Source organism: Cynara cardunculus, unplaced genomic scaffold (genome assembly GCF_001531365.2).
Source record: "Cynara cardunculus var. scolymus isolate 2C unplaced genomic scaffold, CcrdV1 Un_Scaffold_5629, whole genome shotgun sequence".
NCBI lineage: Eukaryota > Viridiplantae > Streptophyta > Magnoliopsida > Asterales > Asteraceae > Cynara > Cynara cardunculus.
The window spans coordinates 13,663-23,520 of NW_020202502.1; positions in this window are offsets into that span (position 1 = coordinate 13,663).

Genomic DNA, 9,858 nt, shown 5'->3' on the forward strand with positions numbered 1-9,858 from the left:
TACCACTTCTGGATTATTTTGGGTTGTACGCCCCAACAAATTCACCAAACTTTCTTGGAATTTTCCCAACTCTGCTGCCAACATTTCTTGGGTAATAAATCCGGGATCAGGAACATTGTGTCCACCCCTTGCCCTTCCTCTTCCATGACCAGACATTGAACTTTCTTAAGCTGACAGTTCCTGTTCTTGTCTAGTACCTCTACCTCTTCCTCGACCCCTACTACAAATTCGTGTTTCTATCATCATCACATTTTTTGGGCCCCTCTCCTTGTGTTACGTTTCTTCTTCCCCGACCTCTTCCATAACCAGTAGAGGTCCTTTCTGATTGATTGGGATTATCTGCCATTTTTCAGTATATGACTTTTTATGTCACATTCAAACACACATGATTATTCTCATAATCACAATATAATAACACATTCATCCGCATGTCTATTCATAACTCAAATTATATCAGTCATATATAATCTATCTTTCTCATAATAGGTTCAGCTATAACATATTCCCATGTTCATAGACCCAGTGAAACCTATTATCATAACTTTCCACACCTTTAGTTTAAGTCTAAGTATTTCGCAAATACCCAGATCCTTTAAACTAAGGCTCTGATACCAACTATAACAACCCACATAATCCATGTACAGATAATTTACATCATCATACTCATAACACAAACTGTAACATCGTTTACAAAATATAGATTAACAAATTTTTTCTTAAAATACATTTATAAGTACTAAATGTCATTCATTCTAAACTTTTCCCTTGCCTTTATCTCGCAAGGTATGAGGACCTGCAAAACAGTTTAGTCCAACAACTGAGCGTTAGACCAAAAAGGTCTAGTGAGTGTATAAATCTCAAACAAACAACATACTTTCCAAACAATCAATTCAGAATCAAACCTGTTCAGACACATAAACTTATTTATGTCTCTCGCGGTTACACCGTCATTACATCTCTCTCGCAGTTATACCGCCATTACATCTCTCTCGCGGTTACACCGCCATTACATCTCTCTCTCGTGGTTACACCGCCATTACATCTCTCTCGCGGTTACACCGCCATAACATCTCTAAATTTTCTAACACTTTAACCGGATTTGAAGTTCGGTCAACCTTGTCCGGATATGAAGTCCGGACAAATACTTAGGATATTAAAAAGGTAATTCGTCCATGCCTTGAGCTATTTATAATCCAGACAACACTTGCGCAGTTTATAATCCGGACACAATTTGAGCGATTTATAATCCGGACAACACTCAACCGGTTTAGATGAAATCCGGTTGCCTCTTGGGTGATTTAAAACAAATCCGGACACCCCTTGTCCGGTTTAGGTAAAACCCCGGACACCACTTGTCTGGTTTAAGTAAAACCCGCACAAACAATTTATATAAGAATCATAATAAGTCAATTCCACAATCTCTTAAAATTGTTATACCAACAATTGATACTTCAAAGCATTAAAACACTCACCTTTGATTATAAATTTTGACTTCAATAACTGTAGCTTCTTTTCACTTCTTTTCTCCCTACAATTTTCTTCTCAAATCAGCCAAACAAAGAGAGAGTTTTATTTATCAAAGGCACTTGCTATAAATAGCAAGTGCCATCACCGCCTTTTGCTATATGGGTGCTATGAAACCCTTTCCCCCATACACCAATCCACACACACACATACACACACACACACACACATATATATATATATATATATAAGTATATATATATATATAAGTATATATATATATATTTCAAATTCTCAAAATATAAATTTTTAAACCGAATTATTACAATCAAATCCTGGAATATTTGCATGAATTGCAAACGACACATAAGTTTTAGTGAATATTTCTGTAGGATCAAATACTGTTTTGGTAGTATCAGAAATGCCTGAAGATACAGTGGTAGGAGGTTCAGACAGATCCAACAACATCCTTGTTTCTACTATGGAGACCGCTGGCCATTCAACCATTGGCTCGATCACAGGATCTGTTGCTACAAGTATCACCTGCAATAGACCAAGTATCGAGGTGGTGCATGCATGAACGGGAGATCGCTCTGAACGATCTATAGGGAATTCGAAGCCAGAAGCAACAAATGCTTCTGAGTGTGTGGATAGTGTCGGGCCCTAAGGAGAAGGGGCCCTTATGTCTTTTTCACCTCTCTGTTGGGATAGAGGCGATGGATGATTGGGTTCCTCTGATTCATCATTTCCAGAGACCCGAAGAGTGGCCTCTAGATGGTTGGGTTAGGGAAGGATCGGACTGGGCAGTTCTTCTTCAATATCCCTTTGGCCTTTGTCGCCAGAGATAGTATATGTGGTGGCTTGGAAGTTGGTTGTGGAGATGCAGCAGTGGTGGGAATAGGATCGGGGGAGGCGGGAGGAGTATCATCATCATCAGACTCAACATCGAATTGATTCATCTCACCTGGGGATCCCTCCATAATTTCAGGGGTACGTTCTATGTGCTCTGGGTAGCATGTCTCGGCTATTGGACCCGCGTGGAGCTTTCATAGGTCTTACGGGTTACAGAGGTTTCTGATATCACGTTTAGCATGGCCCCTGAAATGGGTCTCTTCGCTGGATAACCATCTCTAGAAATAGTGGGGCGATGACCGGTCATGACGAACTGGGGGTGAATGGTCCATCGCACGACAGGTTGTTAACTCTCATCGCATCCTTGATGAAAAGTGCAAGGAAGCGAGGAAAGAGTACAGAGGTGACTGGCTTTCCTGCTGCCATCGATTTGTTCTTCTTGACCACGGCTGCCTAGATTTCATTGTAGATTATTAGTGCGTAGTGAAGGGGTAGGTTGAAGAACAGACCATACATTATGGTCATAATGTTGATGTTCCCTTGGTCCATGCTTCCGAGCTTGTAGGTGAGGGCCCGGTTCAGAATGCTGAAAAATACATTCCACATGGGTGGAAGGTATTGCCTTTTGTAGTTAGAGGCATTCCAAAGCTCCCGGTTGTAACCCAACATTGAAATAAAGCACAAAATGTCATGGCTGGTAGGTGGGTCCTCATATCGGGCAATCTCGAGTTCATGTCGGGTAGGGATGAACAGTACCTTGGAGATTTTGGTGCGAGAGATCTTAATGGAACAAACCATGTCATTAGGGGTATCAATGTCGTACAAAATTCCATGGTTTTTGGGGTAGTAATCATAGGTGTTCCAGTACTGTTGAACATACTTGACCGAAACCTCATTATCAGAAAGAGTGATTGTCGGCTGCAAGATGCAGTTTTGGAAGAACTCTACCAGTATGGCGAATCGGTCTTCAACAAGTTGACGACAAAGATCAATGTTGTGATTGTTGGGCTTGATCTAGAGGATGACAATGGCACGACTTTCTGCCCCGGTCGACTGGCTTTCATTTTTGTTCGAGTCATGGGAAGCTGAGAAAGACATCATTGTTGTAGGTTGCAAGTTTTCTTGTTCGTGTAGAATGATATGAGAGCGTAAAGGTACAATGGTGGTTAAAATGGTTATTTACAGTGAGAGGGAAAGGTGGGGAGGGATTCAAATAATAATAAAATAATAGAAAAAGACAATATTTGGCGACTGGCGTTTGGTAAAAAGGTGAAATGGTTTGATCATGAGCCGTATTGAAAGCTCACGATCATGATGATTGTCAGACTAGGTGGGGCACATGGCAACATGGGGTTGATCAAGGGGTAATATGAAAAGGTTTATTGGAAAAAGGTGGTTTGGTGTCTGGCGGCTTTGTAGGGGTGACATTTGGGATTTAAAAGGATAATTATTAAAAAATAATAATCCCAAACAAATAAGTCTTAAGAGGATATACCCAAATAAAAAAATTAATAAAAATCCCATTTAAGTGGAAGATAAATACAAATTACGTAAGTTTTGGTCTTCTAAAAACTCATGTTGTATAGTTTTTAGTCACAAAAGCTGCACGTTTGCAAAATCTCGAAAATATTTGCAGTTAAAGATGGGTTTTTGGGAAAAAGGTTGTAGCCATGGAACCAGAGGGGCTCTGGTTGGTCATGACTTATGGGGGGGGGGGGGGGGGGGAGGGGGAAACCAGAGGTCTCTAGTTATGCATGATGAAAAAGTTCATCATTCAAATGTGGGTTTTGATGAGACAGAGGCTTTGGGCAATCATTTGAAACCCATGGAATAAAGTAGACCCTAGTAGAGGAACAAGGGGGACTCTGGTTCAATGTAAGGGTGAAGTTAATCCAAAGTATAACATTCTAAGGGTTCAAAGACTCTCGATAGATGAACTAGAGGCTCTGGTTGGGAAGATGCTAACAAAGATCCAAGACAGTGTACCAGAGGGCCTCTGGTTGATTGTGAAGTTAAACCAGAGGGGTGGTTGGTGCATCTTTTGTTATAATGGGGTTTTAGAGAACCTGGGTTGAGGTAATCCTATACGTGGTTATTACGTGAATTATGTGATGACATGCATGATATTAAATTAAATGCATGAGTGGTATGCATATATGTGCAAAGGTGATATGATGCATACTTGAATTATATGGGTGTGTATTTGATATGATACATGCATGAGCTTTAACTATTTTAATATGTGAAGATGCGATATCTTCATAGTGAAGAAAGAAGGTTTTAAAATAATATCTTCCACAGCCCAAACTATTTTTATAATTAAAATAGTCTCCACCGCCTTTGTAAGAGTATTTAAAGAAAGAAAAAGGGATAAGATCTTTATCTTATCACTATATTTGAGAAGAAATCTTGTTGGAGAGAGAAAGGTGTTTTGTGGCGGTGAGAGTGTTCTTGGAAAAGAATCTGTTGCTCAAAAATTATTGATCCCAGATCTCTCAATAACATTAATAATCAGGTTAAGAATAACCAAATTATAGTGTTTTAATGAACAAAATGATGAACACTCAAGAACAATGTATGAACATTCAAAGAACAATCTTGAGTGCCAATAATTTCACTTTATTCAATATGAAAACGTAAAAGCGACGACAATTACAATAGGCCTAATCACCTATTTATACTAGTGATAAGAAGATAACTATCTAGTAAAACTATCTAGCCAATCTTCTAGGAAAGATAATGTTTATCTAAAGTATGGATAAGCTATAAATCGAGATAAACTTGAAATCCAGCTGTCGATTAGTTATCTCCAGCTGTCTTCCATGGAATGATGATTCAACCTTATCTTCATATCTTCATCGTATGCCTCTGGTTGAACTGCTGAAGAAAAATCTAAGTGTTGTTGATCAGAGGGGTGATGAAGATGCTCTTTCCATCACATCTCTGGTCGATTCATCGACCCTCTGGTTGTTCTCCAGACTTAGTCAATTTTGCCTTAACCTCTTCATCGGTCTTCTGGTTCTTCATCACTTATTGTTCTTCATTACTTTTATAGTTATGAATTATGGGGTTTAACAATCTCCCCCTAAGTAATGAAAGAACAAACATAAACTAATCTATGAACAATATTGAAGAACAGAGACTATTCTAAAGAAAATCATCAATTTCCAAATTTTCATTCGATGATGAATTCTTACAGTACTGGAAGCAAAGACATTTCAATTTAATGCAAAAAATTTAAAACTCTATTCATGATCTACCTTGAGATATTTCCTAGAAGCACAGTAGTAGTCTTCGATAACTGATGACTGTAGATATCTCATGAATGAGTTGTTTCCTGTCTTCCCTTGGCACATGAGTTCTACCCAGTCTCTCTCTGATAACTTTCTGAAACCACTCAAATGTGTCGGTTGAATACTTGAATGCTTCAGTTTGTCTGAAAAAGTTCTTTACCCCGAACTCATTCTTGAAGACAAGTCCAAGCTCGGGTTGAGTTAAGACATTAGCAGATCTCTTCTCCTGCAGGCCAGGGAAGTCTTCATTAGGTGGAGTGCAGGAGAGTCTTTTGATGCCCAAATGAAGAGCAATTTGAAAATCACTCTTGGCTCGATGCTTCACCAGGGTCTCCATCGTCTTTACAATTGCTCTGTTTGCCATCCCAAATCTTATGCCTTGATCCTGTCGCTGAGTTGTGAATGCGTAAAGGTCAATCAAGTCATAGGGATTGAGATTGATCAAGCCATTGTCATTGAAGACGCTGACCTGATCATGGGCTCTCTCCACTGTGTACTCAACATATTTTATAGCTCTGTTAGCGAAGGTCCTCATCTTTATATCCATCACCATCCTTATTCCATCGTTTGAGAAGATAGCTTGTGGTGGTTGGGTAGTCTGTCTAACAAACCTATGGTGTAAGAGGTCCATGGATTTCGATGATAGAATTGGAGGATTGAGAGTCAAACTTTCATCGCGATCGTGGTATAGGTACTAATGGATATTTTCCATCATTACTGGTTCCCTTGGTGGCATCTCTGGACGTCTCCTTAGCGACTCCATATTCTCGATGATCTCGTCGACTAAGCTCTGTGGAGGGTGCCTTGATGAAGAGGGAATGTCCGCATGCACCTCACTTGGTTCGGTTGGGGGTTTAGTTTGGGTTATGGGTTGTGTATCGGTTGAGGGGTGTGTTTGGGTTGGCGATGGGATGGTTTCTTGGGTTGGCTCTTGTCGGGGTGGTTCAGGTTCATCGGGTTGTGTTTGGGATTGAGGTTGTTGAGGTGAAGAAGGTTGGATGTGTATTTATTCAGGTTCATTGGGTAGAATGATGAAAGGTTCTGTGGTGCGAGGGGTTGGTGATGGGGTTAATGGTAGGCTTGTTGTTGGTGATGTAGTGAAAGGAGGGTTGGTTTCTGTTGGTGGGGTTGATGGATTTTCATCAGATGAGGAACTCAACACGATGGGTTCAGGTATGGTGGCAAGGGGAACATGTACATTATGTACATCTTCAGAGGGCTAAGCTTTTGGTTCCCTTGCTTGGGTTCCTTGGTTTGGTGATGATGGTGGGTTTTGTGTTTGGTGATGGGATGATGAAGGTGCAGCGGATTCCATTGGTTGTGAAGCAATGGCCTGATTCTCCCCCTCATGAGGACCGAGACCATGTTCATTGGGGTCTGGAACCTCATTCCTTTGCCTTTTGAGGGGGCAGCTTGATGAGCAGGAGGCCCTGTTCCTGTTTTTCTTCCATAGCCGTATGTGATCGGCCAATGTGCACACTCGATCCTTGTTGCGCCGTAGTTCCATGGAGCGAAGAAGAGAGTTCGTTCGATCTTGCTGTTGTAAGAGACTCTTCTTCAACGTATTGGTAGGCTCAACCGCCCTGGCAGCAAACTTGGCACTTATCTCATTGAACGATGAGATTAGTGCTTTGGACAGAGCCCTGAGATCGGCTCTGGTGGCAAACTCCATGCTTGATGATGAAGCGGTTGGTGGCACGGAGGTGGTGGTGGATGTAGATGGAGGAATGGGAAGATTGGCAATGAGATTTCTCACCTCTGTAGTAAAGGGGGAGAAGGCTTCATCGAAGGATGGGCCTGCAGAGGGAGGTGGAGGTGGAGGTAGAGTAGGTTGGGGTATGTTGGCTAGTATTGTGGCTGGGAGTTGGGTTAGGATGGTTTATATGGTGGCCGTTTGGTTGGTGAGGGAGGCTAGGATTTCATCGATTGATGAAGTTGTTTGAGGTAGGTTTGGTTGAGGGATTTGGGAGAATATGGTGGCTGGTAGGGTGTTTAGGGTTTGGAAGGTGGTGTTTATCTGGGTGGTTATGGAGGCTAGGGTCTCATCGTTGGTAGTTTCCTGGGTCGTGAGGGTGGCGATGGAGTGAATGAGAAGTTGGTTTCTTTGGGTGGCAAGGGAGGATGAGGTGTTGTGGTGTTGGGTTACGGTTTATTGCAGCATTTGGAGATGGGTTGTATTGTCTTGGGTTTGGGTTGCAAGGGTGGCAAGGGAGGCAAGGGATTGTTGAAGGGTGGTGATATCGATGGATGGTGGGTTTTCAACAATCCCTTGGATGATGAGTTTTAGGTCTTCCAAGGACCGCTGAACTGAGTCAACAAAAGCTTGGAACTCAGCCTTTGTGACCAGATCGGCCACGGGGGTAACCCCTGCAGCAACGGATGCTGAAGGTTGAGCCTCAGCTCCAGAGGCGCCTTCATTGCCTTGTGAAAATATAGGCCGTGAAGGACTTCCATCATGTCCTTGATAGCCTTCTAGCGAGGAGCTATCTCCTGATGTTGCAACAACTTCTTCTTCTTCCTCGGCTTCAGAGGCCGGGTAAGAGAAGTAATTGTGTTTCCCCTTCGTTAGATCAAGTATCGAAGGGGTGTTTTGTGCACGAATGGGAGATCGCTCTGAACGAGGAGTGCCATCATCATCATCATCATCTTCATCATCCGATGAAGATGGTTCCTGTGCTCCCTCGCTTGACTGAGGGGACGACTCTATGCGCTCTGGGATAGATGCCCTTGGTTCATGGGACAAGAGAAAGCGTTCGTAAGTTCTTTGGATCTCAGACGTCTCTAGGATGACACTGAGCATGGCTCTGGAGATTGGCCTGTTGATGGTGTATCCTTCCTTTGAGAGTGTAGGTTGATGGCCATGCATCTTGAAGAGGGGAGTGAATGGTTTCTCGACTGGTAGGTTATGTTTCCTCATCGCATCCCCTATGAAGAGAGATAGGAAACGAACAAAACAGAAGTCAAGGGCTTGCTGGTAGCCTGGAGCTTACACTTTTTGACTATCGCTGAGTGGATCTCATTGTATATGAGGAAAGCATAGTCAAGAGGGATGTTGAAGAAGAGTCCATACATAATCGTCATTATGTTTATATTGCCTTGATCCATTGACCCTAGCTTGCAGGTGAGGGCCCTGTTCAATACGGAAAAAACATGTTCCACATTGGCGGCAAAAACTGCCTTTTGAAATCGGAGGCATTGCATAGGTCACGATTGTAACCTACCATTTGGATGAAACAGAGGATGTCTGAGGTGGTGCGTTGGTCGGCATATTGGTCAATGCCGAGCTCTCATCGGGTGGGAATACACAGAACCCTAGAGACTTTTTCCCTAGAGATCTTGAGCGAGCAGATCATGTCATTTGGGGTGTCGATGTTCCCCATTATTCCACGGTTGTCAGGGTCGTACTCGCAAGTCTGCCAGTATTGTTGCACGTACTTTATAGGTACGCCATTATCGGTTAGAGTCAAGGCTGGTAGAAGGATGCAGTTACGGAAGAACTCGATCATCACAGCAAACCTGTCGTCGAATAGGTTGGTTTGAAGTTCGATGGCATGATTGTTGGGCTTCATTGGTAGGAATACTATTGTTCGGCTGTCGGCACCGGTGGATTGAACACGGCTATCGTTGTTGTTGGACTCGTGTGATGCGGAGGAAGCCATTGCGAATGAAGTTGCAGGTAAGTTTGTTCGTCAAAGTTTGTTTGCAGGTTTTAGGAAGCATAAAGGGTGAATGGAGGTAGAAGAAGGGTATATATAGGTGGGGGGAGGAGAACATGAAACGGTTTTCTGATTATTTAAATATAATAATCATGAAAGGTGAAGGCAATTGGCAAAAGGTGAGTTGATTTGGAGATCGTGAGCCGTCTTGATTGTATGTGCCATTAATGTTGGAGGACACGTGTCAAGGCGGGGATAGGGAAGGATAATTTGAAACGGTTCATGGGGAACAGACTGTATATGGTGTCAGGCGCGTGGGAGAATGACGTATGTATATGGTGTCAGGCGCGTGGAGTATGACGTTTGGTTTATTTGAAGTAATTAAAAATTATTCCAAATAATATCTCTTGAAATATTAATGCAAAAACAATTTATATTTAAAATCCATCAAATTGTAAGATTAATACTAATTACGAAGTTTTGGTCTTCTAAAGAAAGACCCAGATTACATAAATGATAAAAGGTTTGTAATACCTCATTTCTATAAATGATAAACAAACCACCAAAAGTTACATTTTTAAACCTTTAGAAAG